Genomic DNA, 25592 nt, shown 5'->3' with positions numbered 1-25592 from the left:
ATATAGCTATTTGCCCTGCATGTCTTGAAAGAAAGTCAGGCTTAAAAAATGGACTGCATCAACAAAGAAAACCACTGTACTGAGCTGACAGATCTAGAATCTCATATGATTATTTATTGAAGAGTAGCAGTCTATCTTACTACTGCGTAATAGTATCAGACACAGCTATGCTATATGCTGTCCAACTCAAAGATTAATTGTGGATTCACAGAAATAATAAATATTAAGCCCCAGAATCTCTACTGGATCCTTTACTGACCCAGATCTGTGTATTTCTGTAGTGTATTATCAGTAACTATGATCGCAAGGAAGGAGATGCATGATTCTGCCTCCTGGCCAAGGATTTGGTTTATGAAAAGTGAGCATCTATAAACTCTAGCCTGGCTCTTAAAGCTCCACTCCATGTGGGTTGGATTTCTGTGCTAGATGGCTACATTTCACAGGCATCTGGATTCAATAATCTGGTTGATACAGGCCATAAAATTAGAAACTGAACACTCCAGAAGGTAGAGGTCAGCCAGTGATTCATTGTGATCTAATGTGCTGGGCAGCAGCTCTTTGTGGTCGAGTAACAGGCTGTGTGAGGAACGGAAGGGCGGGACACGATGGAAATGGATCAACCCGCACTGCTGAGCAAGGCAAGAACTAGTTTGTTTTTTACTGTCTTGACCTTGGAAAGTAGAAATTGGGACCCACATTCTATTTAGCACATCTGCAGCCTTTCTTATTTCAAGCTGGCAAGTAGCTTTACAAAGGAAGTAAGTCTTCACAGCAATTTAACTTGGCATATACTCTTATCCTAACATTTTTGTGGGCGTAGAAGTGCATACTTCTCCATCCAGCTTTCTTTCCTCAGGCTTCAGTTTTTAAATTTTGTTGAGCTCTTTCGTCTTGTCGACCCTTGCATTCTTACTGAGCATTCTTCTACCCACTATCCTGTTACAGTTGAAATTTTATTTTATTTATTTGTTAGAATTATATCCCTCCCTTTTTCCCCAGGAACTCTGCGTAATATACATCTGAATCTCTCCTACTATTTTTACTGCCAATAATTCTGTGAGATAGCTTGGGCTGAGAGTGAATGACTTAAAATATTCTTAGGGAGCTTTCATGAGTGGCGTGACTTGGAGTCTCTCCAATCCTGGTCCAATTCTTCAACCAAGACTGTCTGACAGTTTTCTTCCCCAAAGCCTTTGTGATTTGGTTTAATATATTAATAAACAAATTCATATATTCTTAAAGCATAATATTTTGAGCTTTGTAAGCCTTTTGGACATCTAGATTTTGCTCACCAGTGCATAGAATATTTAAAAAGAATTATGAAACTTAGATCTTTTGTTTTCAACTCAAAGGTAACTTCTAATTCCTCAAAGGCCTTTTCCATTTAAATTTTTCATCCTATAAATTTCTTATCATTAAATAAATGTTGATAAAACTTAATAATTAATAGTTTTGCTTGTATTAAAGACATATTGATAAAAAAAAGGAGAAAGAGGGTGGCAAATTGTTTAGTTAGTCATGAGAGTGCTGCTTCTCTTTCTGCTTATTATGCTGAAATGAACAAGAAAAAAAGAAAAGGAATATTTCAGGAAAAAAGTTTAGAATAATTAACAAGTAAGCTAGCCAATCAGGCAGAAGGCAAAGGTTTGAGAAGATTAAAAGTATTGTTTTTGGATTTTGGGTAAATCTACTATTGTACTTACAAGTAAGGTAAATCTACTATTGGGTAAATCTACTATTGTACTTACATTACATACAAAAATTATATCTCAAAATAATCTTCTAAAATTAAAATTCCGGTGGCAAGGCAAGGATGAACAGAGATGCAGGAGCCTGTTCGTGGTTTCAGTTAATCTCTTTTTGCGGTTGGTGCGATCCTTTGAGGGTGCTCGAGTCCCGGAGAGATTCGTGCTGGTGCGGGGAAGACTCAGGCTGCACTGTGGGGAAGGCAACCCCCCTGCAGTGAAGAGGAGCCCTCCAGAGCCCAACAAGCAAGAAACAGCCTCCTACTAATGGCGGCTCCAAAGTCCGGACCGCCACCGATGTAAAGAAGAGAGTGAGCGACAGTTTGTGAGATCATTGGGGAAGAGTGTGTTAGAGAAAATTAGCAGTGGAGAGGAGGATTGGAAAGTCATAGACTTGTATAAGGCTGTTATAAGTGTCTGTCTGGAGCCCAAAAAGAAAGCGGCCAAAAAGTGGATCCGAGACAAGTGAAAGTGAAAGGGCTTGGCAGACAGAAGAGAGAGTGAGGACAATAATGAGTAAAAAGGGAAGTTTATGAGGTTGGGAGACTAGCGTCTGGAAAGAGTCTGGAAGTTGTGGAGGATTCGGACTATTCCAATTGATCTTTATTCTGATAGAATTTATTAAAGCGGTATATGTAAAAGAGGATTTGAAAGCAGATTTAATATGGTCAGATTCTGAAGGAAGAACTCTGGTTTTGCAGATCTGGATCAATGCTATCCCAATTCTCTTAGTGGTAATCTACACCCCGAACAGAGATCAAAAAGAGTTTTTTAAGCATCTTTATGGAAAAATAGTAGGATTGGAAAAAAGAAATATTTGTATCATAGGAGACTTCAACTCTATTGCTGATTATCAAAAAGACCACAGTAATGGGGGAAAGAATAAAGGGGGGAAAAGAGAGCTTCCCAAGATATGTACGGAAATGATGAAGGAGTTAAATTTGATTGATATATGAAGAAGATTACTTCCTGAGAAAAAACAATTCACATTCTACTGAAATCCCATCAAATATGGACATGAATTGACATGGCATGGATGAATGGGGAAATAGCAAATGAGATAAAAGGGATTGAAAGTTTACCTAATGAATGGGCAGACCATAATCCAATTCAGATAATATGGAAGGATAGGGAGAAATCAAAGAAAAGATGGACGTTAAATACTCAATTAATAAGAGAAAAAGAATACACCAACAAACTCAAGGAGGAATTAAATTATTTCTTAAAGGAAAATGATAATGGAGTAACTATGAAGCAAAACATTTGGGATACAATGAAGGCAGTAATAAGAGGTATAACAATCACTTATAATGCCAAGAGGAATAAGGAAAAATATGCCCAGCAAAATAAATTACAACAAAAACTTAAGGAACTAGAAATTCAATTACAGAGTACCCCAAAGGATTCAAAATTGCAAAACCAGATAATAATGGCTAAACATAAACTGAATTTAATTGAACAAGAGAAAATGATTATAAATTTGAATATGACTAGACAAACTTTTTTTGAGCATGCTAATAAGCCAGGAAGATGGCTATCTTACAAACTAAAAAAAGGAAAGAAAAGAGATTGATATACCAGCTAATAGATGGAAAGGAGGATATACAACAGGAGATAGAACAGAAAAAAAGAAATTGCCCATAAGTATTTTGAAGAGTTATATAAAAAGGAGGAAGTTAATGAGGATAGAATAAGAAACTATTTAGATGAAGTGAAGGATAAAGCAATTGGGGAAGAAATGGTAGAACTATTAAACAAAGACATCACTTGGCTGGAATTGAAATCAGCAATAGAGAACCAGAAAAACAATAAAGCCCCAGGGCCAGATGGGATTACAGGGGAGCTGTACAAGGCAATAGCAGAACAAATAGGACCTCTTATGGTGGAAGTTTTTAATGACGTCTTATTGGCAGCCAGGATGCCGGACTCATGGAAGGGGGCATTGCTTTCGCTGATCCCGAAGGAGGATTCGGATCCCCGATATATAAACAATTATAGGCTGATTTCACTTTTAAACACTGACTATAAAATATTTACTTCTATTATAGCAAGTAGACTAAAAAGAATGTTAAATAAGCATATATATGAAGATCAAAATGGATTTCTCCCGACCAGACAAATTAGGAACAACCTAAGAATAGTACTAGATGTCTTAGAATTTTACGAAGCCCACCCCGAAAAACAAATTGCACTTATGTTTTTAGATGCAGAGAAAGCCTTCGACAATTTAAATTGGCAATTTTTACTCCAAAAAATTTATAATATGAATTTAGGCACCAAATTTGAAAACATTATAACAACTATTTATGATACACAACAGGCTAATATTATAATAAATGGGAAATATACCCACCCAATAAAAATAGAAAAAGGTGTCAGACAGGGCTGCCCACTCTCACCCCCGCTCTTCATATTATAATTAGAAACATTATTAATGCGAATTAAACAGAACCCAGATGTAAAAGGATTAAAGGTTAAGAAAGAAGAATATAAATTGCAAGCGTTTGCGGACAATAGGATTTTTTTCATTGAGGAACCAATAGAAAGAGGACAAAAATTGATGAATGAATTAGAACAATTTGGAGCAGTAGCAGGACTCAAAATTAATAGGAAGAAAACTAAATTAATGACTAAAAATTTAACAGAAAAACAGAAAGTAGAATTAGAAGACGTTATGGGAATACAAGTGATAAAGAAAGCTAAATACTTAGGAATATGGTTGACAGCACATTGTAAGACACTTAAGGAAAATAATTATGATAAATTGATGCAACAGGTAAAGAAGGATTTGGAAACATGGGGTAAGCTGCAACTTTCATTATTAGGCAGGATCGCTGCCATTAAAATGAACATTCTTCCAAAATTTCTATATCTATTTCAGACGATCCCAATTAAAGTACACAATTTTTTTTTTGAAGAACTTAATAAAATAACTGTTAAATTGATTTGGCAAGGGAAAAAACCTAGAATAAATTTAAAGGCAATGCAGGATATGAAGAGCAGGGGAGGGCTGGCACTTCCAAATTGGGAGTTGTATTATATTGCTGCCTCTTTAGTATGGTTGAAGGAATGGGTGAACTAACAAGAGAATATTATTTTTAGAAGGCTATGATTTGCAGAGGGGGTGGCATGCTTTTTTATGGGATGTAGGGAAAACTAGCCAGAAATATTTCCACAGACACCTAATCAGAGACTCATTATTAAGTAATTGGAAGAAAATATAGAAAAAACATTATTTAAAAGTACCAATTTGGATTTCAACAAGGAGGCGATGATTTACTCAAATAATCTGGATATCACTAAAATGATTAAGTATAAGGACCTATTGGATACAAATTCCTATTGAAATTTGAAATCGCAGCAAGAACTTCAAGAGCGGGGAATAAAAATTGATCAGTGGGCATACCTTCAAATTCAAAGTAGACATAAAGAGGACAAGAAAGAATTCAGAATCAACAATAAACTCCAACAATTAGATAAAATTTTATTAGGATCAGGCAAAAAAAAACAAAACAAAATTTTATAATTATTTATTAGAAGTAGAATTTGAAGAAGAAATTGTAAAAGGGAACATGATAGCCTGGAGTAGGAATATAGGACATAGCATCACCCTAACAGAATGGGAAAAGGTCTGGGGTAGAAATAATAAGATTACAAAATCAGTAGCATATAAAGAAAATGCCTATAAAATGTTTTATAGATGGCACCTTCCTCCTTCAAGATTAGCGAAGATGTACCCCAATATGAGTCTGAATTGCTGGAAATGCAAAAAAAAAGAGGGAACTTTTTTCCATATGTGGTGGTCCTGTACAGAAGCTCAAAAATATTGGCAGAATATTAGAAATTGGCTGGAAGAAATGATAAGAGAACAGATCGAATACAAACCAGATTCCTTTTTGTTAGGGATCTTTGATAAACAAATATCAAAAAAAGCAAAATACACAATAATACACATTTTGACAATGGCCAGATTAGCTTTTGCCCAATGTTGGAAGCAGCCTGATGTTCCATCAGAGGAGATGATCATTCACAATGCACATTTAAGTTGTTCTGACATAGCCATGGTTAGGATTGGCTGCCTTTGCTTATGGCATCATTGAAATGGTTCCATAAAGCATTGATGAGTCACAGTCTATTTCATTAGTAGATGCCTGGGCCAAAGAGCTTATCACCAAGCCATGAGAGCTTCTGTATAACCAATGTCTTGCTCTCTGTAAGTGGCCAACAAAGAACATATTCAAAAGGAACTGTTACTTGTAAATATATCAGAAAAATATTCTTTTCTCTTGCATAGAATTCTGATAGGAATTTATTTTAAAGCAATTGTTGTATTGTTTTGTTTTTTAAAACAATTTTTGTATTGTTTATATTGTTAATTTTCAATCTTTTATCAAAACATTGCTGCAAAAACTTTATCTCTTGCCTTTTGCCTAACAAAGTGCTGCACCAAAAAATGTCTTGGCACGTTCTTATTGTGGCAAAACTAAAATCTATGCATTCTATATTAATTTCTGCCTCTATAGCAACAAACTATCTCAGTTTAGTTTTATCTTTTGTTTTATAAAATCTGCCAATTAGTAATAAAAAGAAAGTACTCCTATGAAGGTCTGATCTAGTTGTCCAGTTTAATTCAAGTTTATGCAAAAATGCTTTAATCAAAAGTAAAATAATAAAAATAAGAATAACTGTTGTCTTTATCCATTTTAATTTTTTTAAAAAATAATCTCTTTGTTAAACTTTTTACTAAAAGTTTAAGGATTTAAAAACCCTTAAACCCCTTTTTATTTTTATAACCCAGAAAAAGAGTTACACTCATCAAGGCATATTTTGTCTTTACTGTAAATAAACCCTCTCTTTATAGATTAATTACTTCCAAATGTGATTAAGAAATGAGGATGACTGAAATTATTACCCATATAGGCTACATTATGGCTGTAAAAATTAAATGGAATCATGTGCCTCTTAAACCACTCAATCTACAAGATAATTGCAAAAACTTTTATTCCTGTAGCTTACTCACAAGGACCAGCTATTCAGAGTACAGGTGATCTCATAATCTCTCCTTCAACCATGGAGACTGACAGCCAGCACTCTGGTTGGCATTCCTGGCCTTAATATTGTCTGGTATATTTGGGATATCTAGTCCACTATAATCCCCACCAGAATCTCACTCATGGACTGGAGATTAGATAAAGACCATAGTGTAGGAAATGGCAGGAAATTTTTTTTTCCAGGTTTTGTGTTAAGATTAAGTGCAAAGGGGAAAATGTTGTATATGTAGTTGATAAATCTGAATATTTGAAAAAGAAATTGAAAAATATTTATGTCTGTATGTAGGTTGGATAGGAAAACAACAAAGAAATATATATTAATCAGTATGGTTCTCATTTCAGTCTTGAATATATTATGCCCAATGAGTTTTCCAACTACCAATAGTTTTCCAAGTGCATGAAACAAAATATGAAATGTGAGAATCTGGTAACCCAGATGGGATATAAGAACTAGAAATGGCATAACTGTGCAATTGTTAGATCTTTAATTCAGAAGACCTGGTATGCATATCATCTGAATTATCCCTTTGTGATGGACTTCAAGTAAACGTTCTGTAAAGGCATGAAATAATTCAGAACAGCAATTGTCATATTTAAAATTATAGATGCATTTGAGGAAAGAACCTTTGATTCTGAAATGTGTGGTGAATGAACAAGTATCAGCCTTCCCTGATAGATCAACCAGAAAACATGACCAGATGAACTAATTCAACTTTATGGCAAGGCCACATTACCAGAATCTTGCAAGTCTGCAAGTATAAATTCCCCACTGTTTCCATTACAATCCAGGAAGCTAGGGATGGAGTATCTTGTTGCCCCTTCTACTAAGGTCTTTCCCAGATATCATGACATCAAGCCCCTTGAGGCTTTCCTTGAGATGAATGAGCATTTGAAGTGTACTGCAGCCTAATGAAGAAATGCAGTGTATGTTATATTCCTCTAAAAAAGGACAGTATTGCCAAAGATGATTCCTGATGAAGGGCATCTAGGCTTCTTGCCAGTTCTGCCCTAACCTGTCTTCCCATCTCAAACTGTAAATCCCATGGACTTTGCTATCTATCCTGTGAAATATATCCCTTCCCCTGTTGCAAGGCATTTTGCCAGCTTCTACAATATTTGTAGTTACTCCAGGTGTTCTAGTGCAAACACCACCTCAATCTGCTCCTGTTCCTCTGGGAGATGACATGTTTTCATTACCCCATAGCCATTTATGGCTATGTTCACTTCAGATAGAATGGAGGGTCCTGAATGGGGCGATGAGCTCTTATACTTGCAGGCCACATTCAGTTTTTGGTAAACATATTGATAGGGCAGTGTGTGGAGCAAGAAGGCATCCCCTTCCAATCCATACATTTCTGTCTTGAAAATATTGTGTGAATGGTGTTGATTGTAGCAAAAAACAGCTGGATGGTATGAGACGGCTGACAATTTTTACTATCCATTTCTGCACTGTAGGCACATAGTGTGTCAGCATTTATATTATCCCTTCATTTAAGAGTGCATGACCAATACAGCTGCTCATTCCTGATTAGTGCCTGATAATTCAGGAAATATTTGATCCCATTTGCTCATAGCTGGGACTTGTGAAAAGGAAGTGTACTTGTGGTTGGAGGATCATATTTATGCACTCTCCACTGTAAAAACCAGAGTCTTAATTATTATTTCCAATTCTCCCTTCCAGGTCCTGGCCTGTGTATAGAACTCAGTGAAAATGAATGAGATTCATAATTTGAAGGAGACACACTGGACTATCTATCAGTTAAAATTTCCCTGTAAGTACTGAAGTTTCACAAGTGAAAGGCCTCATAAGTGAAAATTACCATTATATATATTTATGTATATAATTATAGAATCCAACATTTGCTCTCTGAAGTGCAAATTTCAATGACTGGCTTCCATTTTTACCATGCCTTATTGCTCCTTGTGGACACATTTTTATGTTAATGTACACTTACATGAATAAATAGCTGCACACACACACACACACACATATTGTGCCAACATACATATAAACCTCTTCTGTGTATCATTGGAAAGTCTATATCTGTATGTACAATTTATGCTATGAGTCACATGGAAGTGGGTAAGGCAAATCTTATTTTTTATTCTGTGATTTCCTAAAGCGTGTTTTGTTTCCATTCTTTTAATTATGCTGGTTTGTTAAAGGATTGTTGATGAAAAGAGTCCTGTGATGGGAACATTAGAAGCCTCATTAATTATTATTTTTTCAATCAGCCACACTAGCCCAGTTCATACATAATGCAAAGCAGAGGTGGTATTCAGCAGTTTCTGGCCAGTTCTGGAGAACCGATAGTGGAAATTTTGAGTAGTTCGGAGAACCAACAAATGCCACCTCTGACTGGACATTTTATAGTATCCTTCTCCTGCCATGCCCACCAAGCCATGTCCACAGAACTGGTAGTAAAAAAAATTGAATCCCACCACTGATTCAGAATCATAATGGATGGCATCACACTGCCAGTTCAGTCCCAAACAAACAAATCATATTGTGGGCCTTTCCCCACAACTACTTGAATTGCTCCCCCATCCATTTGTGAGTCAACAGAAAACTATTTAGAAATGAAGTTTCCTACCTCTGTTCCTGTCTCTGTTCCCAGTTACTGCCTGGCTTCCCTTCAAAATGATGCTTAACCAAGTATAAACCCACTTGCTGGTTCCCCCGGTGGTGTGGTCCTAGGGAGAAAAATAAATGCTACCTTAATAGCAGAACAACTAAGAATGATTGGGATTCTCTCACTCATGAACTAGGGATGATGACATTTGTAGTTGGGGGATGGGGGATTCTGGCAGAAACCAAGATGTTGTCAGGGAATGTTTGTGTCTTGGACAGGTAGGAAAAGACTAAATGCCTTTGTGCAATGTACAAATGCAACAGTCCTGTGGCACGAGCAAGGCCAACAAAATGGTTGTGATACAAGCCTGCAAGGAATGAGTACAGCATTTTTTTCTAAGTGTGGGCAGAAAGCAGATCAGGACATTCTGGTAAATTGAATAGTCATTTCCAGTAAATTGGCAATGGCTTCAGACTCCCTATTGTTTAAGAATCACAGCATTTTTTAAAAAAAAAACCTTATTCTTTTTTATACTAAATTTTACTGATGAATTAAAGAAAATGCGGGGCAATCAGGAGTATGCTAAGCTCTGCTCAATTTTGTTACTCAGAAGAAATTTTTTGCTTAGAATAATTTTTGAATGTCTGCATTGTGCACCAGGCAATTATTGGCTTTGGGAGTTCCAGAGAAAAACAACTAAGTGAATCCTGAAGTCCTGAAATCCTTTTGCCTTATTCTAGAATTCGACCTAAAGCTCTTCTTTGTATGACCGCTTAAATAGGTTAGCATGGCATCTATAATGTGTCAGCTAGCTAAGATTGAATTCCAATAACAGATCGCTTGAATGTACTGAAATACATATCGTTTTACAGATGCCTTAAAGGAATCATTTGGTCCATAATCCTCCTGTTTCCAGGCTGGTTCCTTTGGCAGGCTTGCAAGCAATGGAGCTCTGTGTTTTGGGACAGAAGGCAAGTTCCAGGTGGTTCTTCGGACTGTGGTATGGATGGACAGTGGCAAAACTGTCAGCTGAATCAAACTCTGGTCCATTCAGCAAAACCACATACAATGCAAGTTACACAAGTGGGATTTTTTTTTTTTTATGGCATGCGAGAGTAAAACAATCATCTTTGCTCCTGGCTTTAAAAGAGGGGGGAATTTAAGAGTTTTGACTAACATTTGAGAAAAGGATGAAGTTATTGGAAAGTGTGGCTGCTTTCACGGAGAAGCTAAGCACTGTGATGGAATTTTGATTAACATCTGATATTGTTTGGTTTCTGTTTGTTTGAACAAAAACAATGAAAGGGAATGATCAGCTTGAATTGGAGCCATAATGCTGATAAAAGGGGGAATTTCCCATGTTTCAATCTGCTGCTTTCCCAGGCTGTACCCCACATTCTAACTTTAGCAAGTGCAAAGGAAAAAAACAAAGATAGGTATAACAGAGAGCCTTCACTTCAAAGCTTCAGTAGATGTCATATCTTTTACAGATACGTTGCTCTCTTCTCTTTTAATAGAGGAAATAGATCTGAGAACTATCTTTTGCTGTATACTAAGTTATTTCTTCCAGGAACTTATTAAAACCTTAAAGAACCAATCATTCAAAAAGCTTTGTGCTAAAACTCGGCAGAATAATAGTTATTTCCAAACATATGTCTATTCCTAATTAGAAGCATGCAGTAATCCCATTTTAGGTTATACAGATCATATCCAGCTTGCAAGGTGGAGGTGAAGTAGAGCAGTATAGTAACGGAACATTTAGGATTACAGAAATTTGGGAAACAGCTTCACAGGTTCCCTTCCAACAAAACTGACAGCAGATGGATTGGTCCGTCAGAGAGTGATAGCACATTGCTTTGTTCATACAGCTAGTGGGGAACAGAAGAACAGAGTAGTGAGGCCATTGTGTTTAACAGAACCTTTGTCTAACTTTTAAATGGCTATGACAGAAAAACAATCAAAACTCAATTAAGAACCCTTCACCACTTTCTCCATCCTGTTAATGATAAGGCCCTGACCTGATCCATTGAATATAGGCTTAATCAACAAACAACATTTGTTGTCCACCATTCCACCATCCATTAATTTCATCAAATACTCTGCAATCAGTTCAAAGAAAAATTCAATCAGGCTCAATTTCTTATTATGCCAGAAGTAGGAAATGACTACCAGCTTCAGAATAAATAAGGATCTCAAACCACAGTTTGACATTATTTTCATATCCTGGCTTGTTTCAATCCCATTAATCATAGCATTTCACTTTATATACAATGAATCTCTAGGGTTAATCAGAATACTGGGAAAGGAAGGAGAAAGAGTAACATGAAGATAGAATATAACGATATATGGATTTAAGTGCAGAGACACAGCTCTTAAATTGGAATGTATTTAGCCGAAGAACATGGAAATGAAGAATGATTGTTTGTCATTTGTGATAGAAGCTTTAGTTCCTAGCCTTAGTTTTAATCAAATTGTGCTTGACAGTGATACTTACATACAAGGAACTCAGTGCCCCTCATGCAATGATAAAGGCCTGAAGCATCTTTAACTTCTAATTGTTGGCTGCTCTGCACATTCCCTGGATTGACACAATATGTACATCTCTACAGTTGTGTTAATATAATATAACATAATCTCTGAGCTCACATTAAATGCTATGCAAATCAGACCAAATCATCTTAATGCCTAAGTGTGTGATTTCCTGCCTGAATCATGTCTGATGTTAAGATCATGGTAAGCCAGCAAATATGCCAAAGGGTGAATAATCAATCCCATTTTAGCCTGGTCTAATGTGTTTTTATTCCTTTGTGTATTATCTCAACCTGTGCTTCTTCTGAAGCACGTTAGGCCATTATATTGACTTTTTAAATGTTAAGACAACACACATGGAACACAATGGATCTGGCCAAGGTGGCATTCAGTAGATTCTGTCCAGTTCTGGAGAACTGGTAGCGGAAATTTTGAGTAGTTCAGAGAACCGGCAAACACCACCTCTAATTGGAGATTTTACAGTATTCTTCCTCTGCCATGCCCACCAAGCCATGCTCACAGAACCAGTAGTAAAAAAAAATTAATCCCACCACTGGATCTGGCTTACCATATTAAAACAGCCATTTCCAACTGGACATTCTTGCAATATCCTCTACTTGTTGCAGAATACCTTATGCCACCAGACTAGGAATTCTAAACCTAGAAAACCTAGAACTACACCACCTTCGGTCCGATTTAAGTATAGAATAAAATCATACATTGCAATGTCCTACCTGTCAATGAATACTTCAGCTTCAACCATAACAACACAAGAGCAAACAATAGATACAAACTCAAGGTTAATTGCACCAAACTTGATTGCAGGAAATATGACTTCAGCAACAGAGGGGTCAATGTCTGGAATACTCTACCTGACTGTGGTTTCTTCCCCAAACCCAAAAAACTTTAACCTTAGACTTTCTACCATTGACCCTTCCTAAGAGGTCTGTATAAGCGCACCAATGTGCCTACCGTCCCTGTCCTATTGTTTCTTTTATGTTTTTATTTTTCTTATATGTATCCATGTATAACTATATTTTTACTTATACCTATTATCTTGTAAGCAATTGACAAAAATAAACAAATAAATAAATAAAATATTTTGGACAGAGGTCCCAAAATTCTGATATGATGCTATCCAGAAATTTGGGGACTGTTATTCAATGCAAATGAAAAGCACCAGCTGCGGAACTCTGTCCTGGAATAAAACGTATCTTAGGACTAAAGGTATCTTAGGACCGTTTTACTTGGGCCGAAAAATCTAGATGGCTACTAGATAAGAACAAAGAGTTAGAGGTTTGTATTCCCATGCCACCAGCTGGAGGTCACCTGGATTTTTAAAGCCCAATATGACAGCCCTAATTCAATATATGGTAGCATACGCTAGTATATTTTATAGCTTTCCACAAAGAATCCTCAAAGTAAAGCAGAGCATGGATTATCCGATGCAGATGCCTGATAATAGAGACTAAATATGGTAAACAGAAGCAGATTCAGTCTATTTGCAAATGTTGTATGTCCTTCAAACCTATTGTGACTTAGGTCTTCTCATCATGAGGAAGGATTGAAGTTCCTCATAGAACCCATAATTAGTCCTAGTTAATTTTAAATGTTGGTGTCTCTAGCTAAGATCTGATAGTAGTGAGAAATTTTTTTAACCTAAGATCCTGGTGATTTCCTTTTCCAGAGTAGATAATAAACTGGATTAAAATGAACAAATAAACTGTGTATATTGCTTCTTTGCCTTTTGGCTAAGATCAAGTGACAAATAAACTGTGCCAAGATAACTTTCACACAGCAGAGGTGGTATTCAGCAGGTTCCCAGTTCTGGAGAACCAGTAGCAGAAATTTTGAGTAGTAAATTTTGAGAACCGGCAAATACCACCTCTGACTGGAGATTTTACAGTATCCTCCCCGTCACACCCACCAAGCCACACCCACGGAAATGGTAGTAAATTTTTCTGAATCCCACCACTGTCACACAGTGTGATGTATACTCAAGGATGGATTCAATGCTGTGCTCTGTTGATAGTTTTGTTTGATTTATATCCTTTTTTCATTTCAGATATTCAAGTTGATTGGATTAGAAGACTTCCAAGGGCCTTTCCAACATGATTATTCCACATTTTATTACTTTTGCCCACTTTAAAATTCCCTGTGAGGTTGATTGGGTTGAGTGGGTGTGTGACTCAAAGCCACCCAGGGGAACTTCACAATAGTGTTAGGTAGCTGTCAGGTGGCAAAGAGGAGGGATTAAATGGGGAATTAGCCTTGAGTCCTTGCAGTCATAAACTGACCCCCTTCCCCTATGGAACCTTATATTTTTGTACCCAAGAGAAGCCAAGGCAAGCAGACTAGGGAGATTCCTGTATTATAGATAGAAGACAATAAAGCTGTTAACTTGAACCTTACATGTGTAGACCTGGTTGCTTGTGCTTGACAGATAGGCTTGAACCAGGCCTCCCTGGTGCCAAGTCAACACTTCAACCCCTATACTGTACTGGCTCACTTGACTGTTTTCATTAAATTTCTGAGGAGGCAAACCTTGTTCATATTAATTCAGGAATCATTTTCCAATATGCTAAAGCTGCCTGTATCCAACATGAAAGGTTTGGAGCAAATTGCTTCCATTCTATTTCCAGCCACAGCCATACTCTTCCCACTTCTGAGCTGGCAAAAACCATAGTAGCATAAAATTTGTTATCATGGGGGCTGATCTTTATCGTTCCCCTATTGCCTCCTTTTCTAGTTTCACCTGACTTCCCTTCAAGGACATTGGTAGCAGCCTGATTTTATACCCCTTTTCAAAAACTGGGAGGAAGTGCTGTTTTTAACACTCAGACAGCTGAAGAGATGACTACAGGCTTCCTCACTCATGGATTGGGAACAAGATGAAGGTAACCTCACAGGGAGAAAGGGGAAAGTAGGTGATGTCTGGACATGGTTGTGTTGTGGTTTGATGCAATTTGGGACATGGTCACAGTCTCCTGGATTCAATCCTGAGCAGATAATGTGAATTAGTTAGTCCCTTTTAACAGAAAGGCCCATGTGCGTGCTCCAGTTAGAGTGGATAATTGTGTCTGAGCTACAGTCCAAAACATTACTAATAGGAATGACTGTGTTGTTATATATTTGAAGGGTCTGATGAATAGGAGAAGAGAGGATTAGAACCAGATCAGACTTCAGTTTCTTGGAAGTGGGAGCTTGCTGAAGACTGCTCTTTCCTCCCCCCTACTGGCTGCTTTGGAGATTATTAAATTTGCAAAATGAAAAAGGCTTCAGATAGCATAAAACAGAGAACTTGGAATAACAGGGTTGGAAGGAACTTTGGAGGTCTTTTGGCTGAACATTCTGCTCAATCAGGAGAGCTTATACCATTCCAGACAAATGTGTGTCCGTTTACTTCGCGACTTCTAGTTTAAATTCAAAACTACACTGGTTAAAAAAATAGCCTTACGGCTTGGCTGACTTTATACCTTATTTTCCCCTTCTTATTTATTTCTTCATATTGACATTTACAAAGGAGATGTTTTGTTTAGTGTATGGTCTATTTTTCCTCCTGAAACTTTAAAAAAATTACCCCTATTCATAGCAACATGCTTTATTTAGAACAACTAGTTGCAAAAGGGAAGCAGAAGCCTAATATCTTGAATGGTCGAATTAGTGTCTCACTAATGTATCTGGAGTTAGGGCACCATATGAGGCACAAATGACCAGTCTTAAGCGACTTTGGACACGTACATGAAGAATCAGCATTACACGGAGACTCTCTGGAGAAGTTTCTAATTCTGGGAAAGGTTGAAAAAAAGAGAAGAACCAGCAGTAACGGGGTGGACTCAGTTACTGTGGCAATGAGGACACTGTTGGGAGGCTTTAAAGGTCAAGTTAGGAATAGATTGTCATGGAGAAGATCTATGAAAACCATTTGATGACACATAATTATTCTACAAACTTGTCTCTCTTTAATCTCTGGTTTGTATATTCACAATAGTTGAAAGCACTTATTGCTGTATTTCACCCCCTAAGATACAGCTAAATGTTGGAGAAGTGCCATCTTCTTAATGTTTGTATTTTATTCTGATTAGAGGACATCAGTAATGGTGGAACCATCTCTTTTGCTTACTACAGGATGGTATTTTTATCCCCTGTGAAGATGTTCTTAAGGAAACCTGTGTACTGTTGTATTTTTTCTTACAGGCTCTTCATTTGCAGATTGGTAGAAAATAATTTGCTGGTATATGCAACAAAAAGGGTAATATCTTTCTAGAGTTAAACTTGACCACTGTTATTTTCTAGGCAGTAATATGCATGTGGCTTGCTATTGTCTTCTCAGACCTGTGAAATATTTTTTGGAAATTTAACTTCTAGCAAGCACCTGCATCAGAGCCAGTGAGGAGAAGGTGACTATGAAGCAGAAGTGGTATTCAGCAGGTTCTGACCAATTTTGGAGAACCGGTAGCGGAAATTTTGAGTAGTTTGGTACTTCAAGTAGTTCTGGAGAACCGGCAAATGCCACCTCTGACTGGAGATTTTACAGTATCCTTCCCCTGCCATGCCCATCAAGCCATGCCCATAGAACCAGTAGTAAAAAAAGAATGAATCCCACCACTGCTATGAAGGCAGCTTTCAAGACTGGATAGATAGGAACTCTGTCAAAACTTCAGTAGTGAGTCCTCTGTGATGCACATCAAGCTTCAGGAAAACTGGTGTTTTCTCATTTTTATTTCTTGTGGGTTTTCAGTCCTGGCAAAATGCCCAATTAAGTTGTAAATCCTTAATTTGGGTATTGAATTGCCAATTCCCCAACTTGATGTCCTCCCAAAGTTGTGCCATTCAAAGGCCATTCTGCTTGCAATCCCAACTCCTTTTGGAGAACATCAGCCTGGGGACAAGTTTCTTGTGGACTATTCCATATTGGAAAAAAAAAAGAATAAAGAAAATTTCGGGTCATTGAAAAAAGAGGTCTTTTGGTCTTTAGTGTTCTTTCTTTCCTCCACTCGTACTATAAGATATAACTAATAGCTGTAAGATACTTGAACTGCAAATTGGATTGTGGCTGAAAAATATACCTGGTACACAATGGACAAGTGCAATGATTTTAATTTATCTGTATTTCTACGGCAATGGTGACACTCAGAAGTCAGGGGCAAAGGAAGTTTCTGTGAAGCTGAGCAAAGGAGTTCACCTGTCGTACAGTTCTAATTAAGTGAACCAACCTGTTGCAGGGAGGTGTTTTTCTACCTGTCAGGCACTTGCTAGCCAACTCCCTTTACCTTTCTAGCGATAGACAAAACCTGCACTGGCATGCTGGCTTACATGAACTGGATTCTTCGTGATTTTGCTATTGTTAAAGCAGCTGACTCCCAAACAGGATTTTTTTACGCATGGCAAACATATTTGCCAACGCCATGCTGTTGTAATAACATTCTGTTATCTGTCTTAAAAGAGAGGAAAGTACAGCAGGGATTTTGGCTCTTCTGCATGGAAGAAATGGCTTGATAAATACTTCCAGAGTCAGTAGGGGATTTCAGCTTCTAATTACTTACAGCCAGGAAGACAAAGCTGTATAATAGATTTCACTAAGCTGGCACCTTCTGGGCAAGTTGGATTAAAATGTTTGTCATCCCTCAAACAGTGCAACAGATCTCTCTTCTGGCTAGGAAAGATTGACGTTGTGGTTGAACACATCTGGAAGGCAGCAGGAAGGGAAAGGCTGTCTTACCAAGTCCTGCTACACTGCAGATGTTGGGGTTATAATAAACCAGTTAGATCGTAGGAAATGGAATATTATCTGCGGTGGAATGAGAACGGCTTTTTTTTGACAAAATGTTCTTGGGATTTCCTGTTTTCTGTTCTGCCAACACATAATTATTGCTTCCTTCTCTTTGCCCTGCATGAGAGGGAGGCAAGCTTGGCACTTGAAGTGTTGTCAAGCTGCAATTTCAAGCATCCTTCACTATTAACCAAGCATCCTTCACTGTTGCTGGCCATGTTACCTGAGACAATCCTATGGCCTCACTCCTACTCATTAAGATCATCTGAAGAAGTTCCTGCATAGCTATAATAGGTTTCTGTTATTGCAGTTGTGGGTCAAACTGCAGCCTGGGTCTTTGGAATACATCCTCTGCTGATTTGAAAGGTCTAATCTCTTTGCTTTCTTTTAATTTGACCCTAAACATGCACATTTTAAAAACAGTTTTTAATTCTTAATTTTTTGATTCTTAATTATTACTACTTTCAATGATTACTGTAATACTGATTTTATGATTCATTGTACATTGCCAAGAAATCTTAAAAGGTAGTGATATAGTTTTAATAAACTAATAAATAGTTCATTTTGAGAGCCACAAGTTGCCTAGAAAGATACAACCTTCCATGAACAGACATAAACTACTGGCCACTATGTGGACCTTACCAGTGGTGGTATGCTTCTGGTTCGGACCGGTTCAGCTGAACCAGTAGTAAAAAAAAATCAGCCTCTGATTAACTGAGAGGAGGAAAACAAGCCTTGAGGATCAGCTGAGAGGATAAAAGACCGAAAAGCACGTGGGGGTGGGTGGGAGGGTTGCTCCTAGATTTTCATTTCTTTGTCCTCTCAGCTGATTGGCTTGTTAGCAGTGTGTGCATTAGGGGTGCGTGTACGCACACATGCGCGATCACCCACCGAACCGGTAGTGACTAAGATAGGATCCCACTATTGGTCCTTATCCATGTTATTTTTCTTGTCATCAAAAAGAAAATAGCTCACTATTATCTTCTTGTATTCCACCCCACCATTTTTGATTCTGTCCTATGGTCCTGAGACTCCTGGTGGTTGTCTATCAAAAATATTAATCAAATCTGAACCTGCTTGGCTTTTTAAAGATCAGCCAAGGTTGGTAGGTCCTGCCATTATCTGCCCAGTATTCTAGACAAGGGCATATTCTTGATGTGCCCAGGAGAAAATGCTGCTAGATATTCATAGCTATCCTACTCCCAATTTTAGAACCCATCATGTTTATGAAAGAACTGCACATGTACAGATTGATCCTGGGATTATGTATGTGCTTCTGATCTATTGTCCTTCTCTAGTACTCGGTATCAGTTCAAACTAAAATAGGATTGTTACACATGAAAAGGAGAACTGCATCTTCAGCTCCAGGAAGCTTGACTGTCTTGCTTGCTATGGTTATAAGACTGCAGCTCCTGTAGTAAGAAATGAAGACTATGGCCACACTGGAATCCCTGTAAAAAGAAAATAGATGATATTGGAAGAAATAAAACAGAAGACATTTCCTCCCTGGGAATTAGCTATTGCACAAATGGACTGTATAGCAATTCTGACCAGCTGTGAACCATCCTTTTTTTTTTTAAGGAGAAGACAACTGTTCCTGACTTTTGATAGATTACTAGCTTGCAGGCAAACATTTAGCTTTCAGCAAAATGCAACCCAAGGTTGAAGGCGTTTCTGCATATGGGAAAGATAAAGGCCTTGCAATTCACCATGTATTTCATCTTGAGCACAGATTACGGTATATTGGGCACGATGATAGCCTAACAATATTTAAAAGAAATTTTGAGGTTTTTCAATGAGTGGGTGGGCATTTTTAAAAAAAATGCTAAAGGTTTTAAAGATAAGTAGCCAAATACTTTTTGGACAAAAGAGGCCAGAAGGTTCTTAGGAAAAATTGTCAAGCTTGTAATATAAAAACTTTATGTTGATTTCATGTGTATAGTTGTATGGTCCAAAAGCATAGCTGTCAAAAGCATGCTGCCAATCAGTTTAATCTGGAGACCTGCAAACACCTGCTTCCTTAGTCACTATAGGAGGAAAATTGCCCCAGACTGTTAAATAACTAGATTTGGGCTGCAAAAATTCATATGATTATTAGATGACAGTAGACATTTACTAAAAACTGTTAACTTTTTTGTCCCACCTATTTGTCATCCTGATCATTGCTTGGTAATGGACAAATGAAGTGAGATATTGGTCTCTCTGTGTTTCTTTTTCAACACCTGCAGTTTTAGACTGGTTCCTCTGGTGATCTTCACATTGCTATGAGTCGAGATGAGGGTCACTAGGTATTGTAACAGGCAAAGGAGGACACAGACAAATGGAAAGGAGAACAAATGGAGAAAAAAAAAGGAAGGGACACTAACTGCTTAAATTTCTTACCATCCACAATAAAAATTATAGCAAAACACTGCAAACAAGACAAAACAAAAAGCCCACAACCTCCTAGGCTTACAGTTATGTGAAATTATTTTTTCCAGCATCAGAAAGACTGATTTTTTTCAGTCTCAACATTTTTCCAACAAACCTTTACTTTAAGAACATATGTTAGTGACAGTATAGATATTGTCTGATGCATGTGCCAAATTGATGCCAAATGATGAGTCATGTGATCTACACATGAGGCTACAGTGATCATAAATTTGAAGAACTGGATTCCAGCCAATGGCTGGAATCAGGAAATAAATGAAATAACGTAAATCTAGGTTATAAAGTCTGTCAACAGACAGAGAGGGGGGAAAGCAAATAATTTACAAAGTCACAATACAAAAAAAATGGTATCATTACAATACTGTTGTGAAAACTGCCCCTCCCCCAACCCAAAACAATAAAAACGTGGGACAATATTTGAATTTAAGATTATGCCTGATAGATGAAGGACAAGAAGAGAAAAAGTAGTTCATGTTCTCCTTGTTACTAGATGTCTGATAACCCTACACCAATTACAGATCCACCGAACACACCATTGTTGGCTGCAAGATGAGGCCAGGCCTTGCTCTGGTTATATAACAGTAAACTCCCCATATAACAAAAACACCAGCATTTAGTTCAGTGTGCCCTCTATAAGAGTTGATGTTATTGGTTCTTGAAAATTCATAAGATTAGATAGCAAATGCAGGGCAAAACACCATTTCCCCCCTCCATTAAATGAGCTGAAAATCTTTTAAGTTTCAGGCACATTTCTCAAGAAGGTTAGCTATAACTTACACAAGCAAAATTTCCTACATTCTCTTGCCTACTTTTACTGATACGAAGCACAGAAGGGAGTGAAGATCTGGCAGAGATAAATGAATTGTAAATGTTTTTTCATCTTCTTTTACAGAGTGGCCAAATGCGTATATATCTTAGCAGGGTAGACTTTTACTTTAGAGTGTGTTTACCCTTCTACGTTGTTCTAACATTTCTGAGCACCTCTTATTTCTACATGTAGGAGGGTGGAGTTTATGCTGCAGCAATGTCACATTATCACATTGTCATTCGTGCTCCCTCTTGCCTCCCCATTGGCATGTCTACACACCAATGCATATAGTACAAAGTTGTGATGGAATGTGCACCTGCAACAGCAGTGGAGGAGGATTTGGCCAAGAGACTACATAGTCCTGAGCTGGATGGATGGGGAAGAAGGGAAGAAGTGCAGATGCTGTCAGGATATGTCTAGTAACAGGTTAGAAAGTGATAGCTTTAATTTGGCAAGATTCTGTCTATTAGGTATAAGTAAATAAAGGAATTGACTCAATAGATTTCACTGTCATGAAATGGGCCCGATAAAAATACATTTTTTTTGTACTTTGAAGTTCTCCCCTCTTTTTCTGAATCTCATTAATCTGTTTCATGGTGTACCTTTCCTCTCAATCCCGTTTCCTTCAGGTAGTTGTTTTATGGCTCCAAGACTGTTCATTGTCTCTATTTGGTTAAACCATTTTAATATACCTCTTTGTACTGGTTAGTCACTTTTGTGCTCATTCATTCCTTCATTCATTCTTGACCCTATCTTTTATTTTTCCCTGCACAAAGATCTGAAATACCATTGTATTCAACTTATTATCATGTTTCTCCTGATACATGAAATTCTCAATTCTATGTAACAATGTAGGCTGAAAGTATGTTTTTACAAAAAATCATTTTTATTTCATTCAAAAAAGATTTGCTTTTCAATTCAATCAGTATTTGCAGCTCCTAGTAATTCTACATTTATTTCCTTTTTCACGTTAGACAATATTAGACTAAGATATAAGCCCTTCTACTTGTTCTAGGATTTTTTTTGGCATTTATGTAATTATTCACTCAGTTTTCCTGTCTTTGCAGATTTATTATCTTGTAAATTTTGCACTCATTTGTTCTACCTATGGCATTTTTCTCATCTTCAGGCACAGGAGCATAATTTGCATTCAGATTAAACAGACTAGCCACTCCATAAGCAAACTATATCAGTATTTTAACTTTTACAATTTATACTTTCAATCTTGCCATTTTTCAACATTTTGATATATGTGTTCTTTTCACCACTTTTTCTCAGGCACTGAACTTTACTTTAATACTATTTTTGTTAAATCCCAGTCTTTCCCATACAGTTTCATCTCAAATTGCATTGTCACCTTATTTTTAATTTCATGTGCTCTGCTGCAGATTTCGGTTTAGTCCTCTTCACCTACATCCAAAACAGTTCTTTATTTTCTTCCAAATTGCTCTGCCTGTTTCTTTCCCTGATTTCATCTTATCTATTTTTGGGGTTTCTGACAACATTCTTTGCAACTCTCCTTTTTTTCTCAATATACCCATTATGCAATATTTTCTCCGATCTTCATTTTTGTGTGTGTTATTTGTCACCCTCTCTCATTTCTTTCATTGCATCATTCATTGCATCTTTCATTTTATCATTCCACCAGGCAGGCTTTTCATATCCTTCCCATTAATCTAATGCATTTCTCTGGCACTCTGTAATATAATTCTTCTCACATGTTTCCAATCAGCTTTCACATAATCTTTCCATTCATTGGGTTGGAAAATTAAATTATCTTTTAACACATTTTCATACAGGACTTATATTTTCCTCTTCCTAAGTAATTCTACATTCTCTCTTTTTTCTTCCATGTCCATTCCACCCTCCTCCCCAAGATTAATTCTTATTAATTATAAAAAATGGTCTGTCTTTCATTTAGAACCTTTTATCATCCTCACCAATTATCTTTTAAAATCATAAACAGTAAAGTCAATCATATATTTGTATCTATCTTCATTCTTTTATATTGGTTTATATAATAGGCTGATACTTATTAAGCCTCAGTTTTCATTATTATTTATTCTAGGGCTTTTTCTGTTATGTATGCTCTTATCTCGTTCCTATCCATCCATTCATAATCCCTAATTTAATATTTTGTCCATTCATTCAGATTGTTACATGTCCCCCCCCCCCCAAACTCTCTGGTTCTTCCATTTGCTATAACTTAATATATAACTATTGCCATCCTAATGACCTGATGAGGCAGAAAGATGTAATTAGGAAGAGGAGATCCCTCAGATAACTTGGTCAAATGCCATGAAGGGTTTTAAAGGTCAAAACCAGCACCTTGAACTGGACCTGGGAGCTTTCTGGCAACTAATGCAGCTTGTGAAGCAGTGTGTAATGTGTAGTCCTCTAGGATCACAAATAACTATCTGTACTGCCGCATTTTCTACCACTGAAGCTTCAGGAGGACTCACAGTCCTAAGGACGTTGTCTACTTCCTCAGGTGCAACAGGTTCAAATCATTGTTGGATAACCCAGCAAAACTCCTCCCAAGGCATCTCCACTGGATGTGCAACAGCATCCCACTGAGAATGAATCTGAGTAATTTTATCCAACAGTGCTGGAAAATTCTTCTACATACCCCTGAAAAGTTTCTCCAAGCCTTCCTTACTGAGGGGAAGCTGGGGAGGTGGGGGGGCTCATGTCACTTGAAATTACATGCGGTTGCAGTAAGACTGGAGGAGTAATGATGCTTTGCCACACTGATTACCACTAGGCAGGCCTTAAAAGCAGCTCTGGCCTGTATTGATTTGAATTGGTCCTTTGCTGAGCACCGGTGGCTCTTGACACCACTTTTCTTCTTCTTCAACTCTTCTGTAAACCACAGACAATGCCAGGATCCCCGAGAGGAGAGTGGTCACATGTAATATATATATTACCTGCATCCCATCAATTCGGATGCTCTTGCAATGTGCTTACACACCCTTAGAATGCCTTCAGACTGTAATTTCCACATTTTGAACCTCAGTTCTTCTTAAATTGTATTCCCACATGTCACTATGCCACTAATTTCTTATTTGTAGAAGTCATATGTTAAAACACCAGAAACTTCCCACCATCCAAATAACATTGCTTTATTTCAGTCTAATGGAATAAATTTGTCTCCCAAAAGCTATTGATTGCACAGTCTCAAAGAATAGTTCCCTAATCTTGGTTAATTCAGCAGCCGTTTGATCTTTTTGAAATTTAAAGAAATATTTTTTTAAAAAACCACCCAGCTGAATCTGGGATGATACCGACCCTGAGGAATTGGCAAACAGAGTATTGGCCTGGAAACCTTACAGATTCACTAATTATCCATAAAAGGATACATGCAAGTACAGATTACACTTAATTGCCTGTTTCACTGTGGATACTTGCCATCAGTGGGAAAGTGATTTAGTCAGATTTCACACATACCACACAAAATATTTTCACAAGATTGGAGACAGGCAATATAGTTCTTTCAGATCAGACCCAGAATTTACAAGGAAAAATGGAGAAAAGTTTTCCCCCTCTGTATACCTCTGTATATTTCTGTCCCCCACTCACCCCGTATATTTATATAAATACAGAATTTGTCCATTGCTCTTCAACAATCCCTGGGAGTCATTAGTGTCCAGTATGCTTTGTTCTGCCATAACTCATAGTTGAAGTTGCTAATATTTTCCTCACAGTTGCTGCTGTAGTAGATGACAAACCAAGCAACCTTTGGTGATACATTGAACCTTGGAATTGGTGAGATGGTGCCTGCTTTGTAAAAGGCAATGCCTAAGACTGCTGCCTCCTAAATAAGTTCTCCATCTAGTTTATTTTACTTTATTTTATTGTCATTGCACCTCATACAACAAAATCAAACACCCTCTTCAGTGCACATCATGACCATGACCATGAAAATAAACACAAACACACATCCTTCACCCTCCACACATTGAACTGAAAACCCCCAACATAGCACCAATACTGCACTATACAGCAGAATTCAAAAGAGCTACTGCCCTGGGATAGAAGCTGTTTTCAGCCTATTTGTCCTTGTTTTTATTATTCTGTACCATCTGCCAGATGGTGATAATTCAAAAAAAGGGTGCCCAGGATGAGATGCATCTTTGAGAATGTTTTGAACTTTCTTAAGGCAGCGGGAGCTATAAAGCTCTTCCAAAGAGGGGAGAGGGCAACCAATGATTGTCTGGGCAATGACGTTAACCCACTGGAGTGCTTTCCTATCTGCCACTGTGCAATTGGCAAACCATACAAAGGTGCAGTAAGTTAAAATACTCTCTATGGTGCAGTGGTAGAAGGTCACAAGCAGTTTTTCATTCAGTTGTTGTTTTCTGAGAAGCCTCAGGTAGTATAATCTCTGCTGGGCCTTTTTGACCAGTGCTGCAATGTAAGCACACCAGGTCAGGTCCTCTTTTATGGTAACACCCAGAAACTTAAAACTGGCCACTTGTTCCACTCGGTCTCCATTGATAAGCAAGGGCTGGATGTCTGATCTTTCCTTCTATAGTTCACTATAAGCTCCTTGGTCTTATTGGTGTTGAGGACCAAGTTATTGTCTCCACACCACGAAACCAACCGGTCCACCTCATCTCAACAAGTAGGCTCATCCACCCTGGAGATGAGTCCCATCACTGTGGTATCATCTGTAAATTTAGT

At 37.5% G+C, this 25592-nt stretch overlaps 1 long non-coding RNA gene across 1 annotated transcript; it reads left to right on the top strand.

Annotated features, from left to right (window-relative positions):
• The first annotated feature begins 673 nt into the window (after positions 1 to 673).
• On the top strand, positions 674 to 13006 carry LOC148126982 (uncharacterized). Its single transcript, XR_015741442.1, has 3 exons — positions 674 to 758; positions 8478 to 8568; positions 10242 to 13006. It is a non-coding gene; the product is annotated as an uncharacterized LOC148126982 (long non-coding RNA).
• Positions 13007 to 25592: the final 12586 nt, after the last annotated feature.

The sequence above is a fragment of the Pseudonaja textilis genome, chromosome 2 (assembly GCF_049901715.1).
Source record: "Pseudonaja textilis isolate UNSWEBS1 chromosome 2, rPseTex1.2, whole genome shotgun sequence".
In the NCBI taxonomy this organism is placed as follows: domain Eukaryota; kingdom Metazoa; phylum Chordata; class Lepidosauria; order Squamata; family Elapidae; genus Pseudonaja; species Pseudonaja textilis.
Note: the sequence above shows the minus strand (reverse complement) of the source record. Positions and strands in the feature narration are given on the sequence as shown.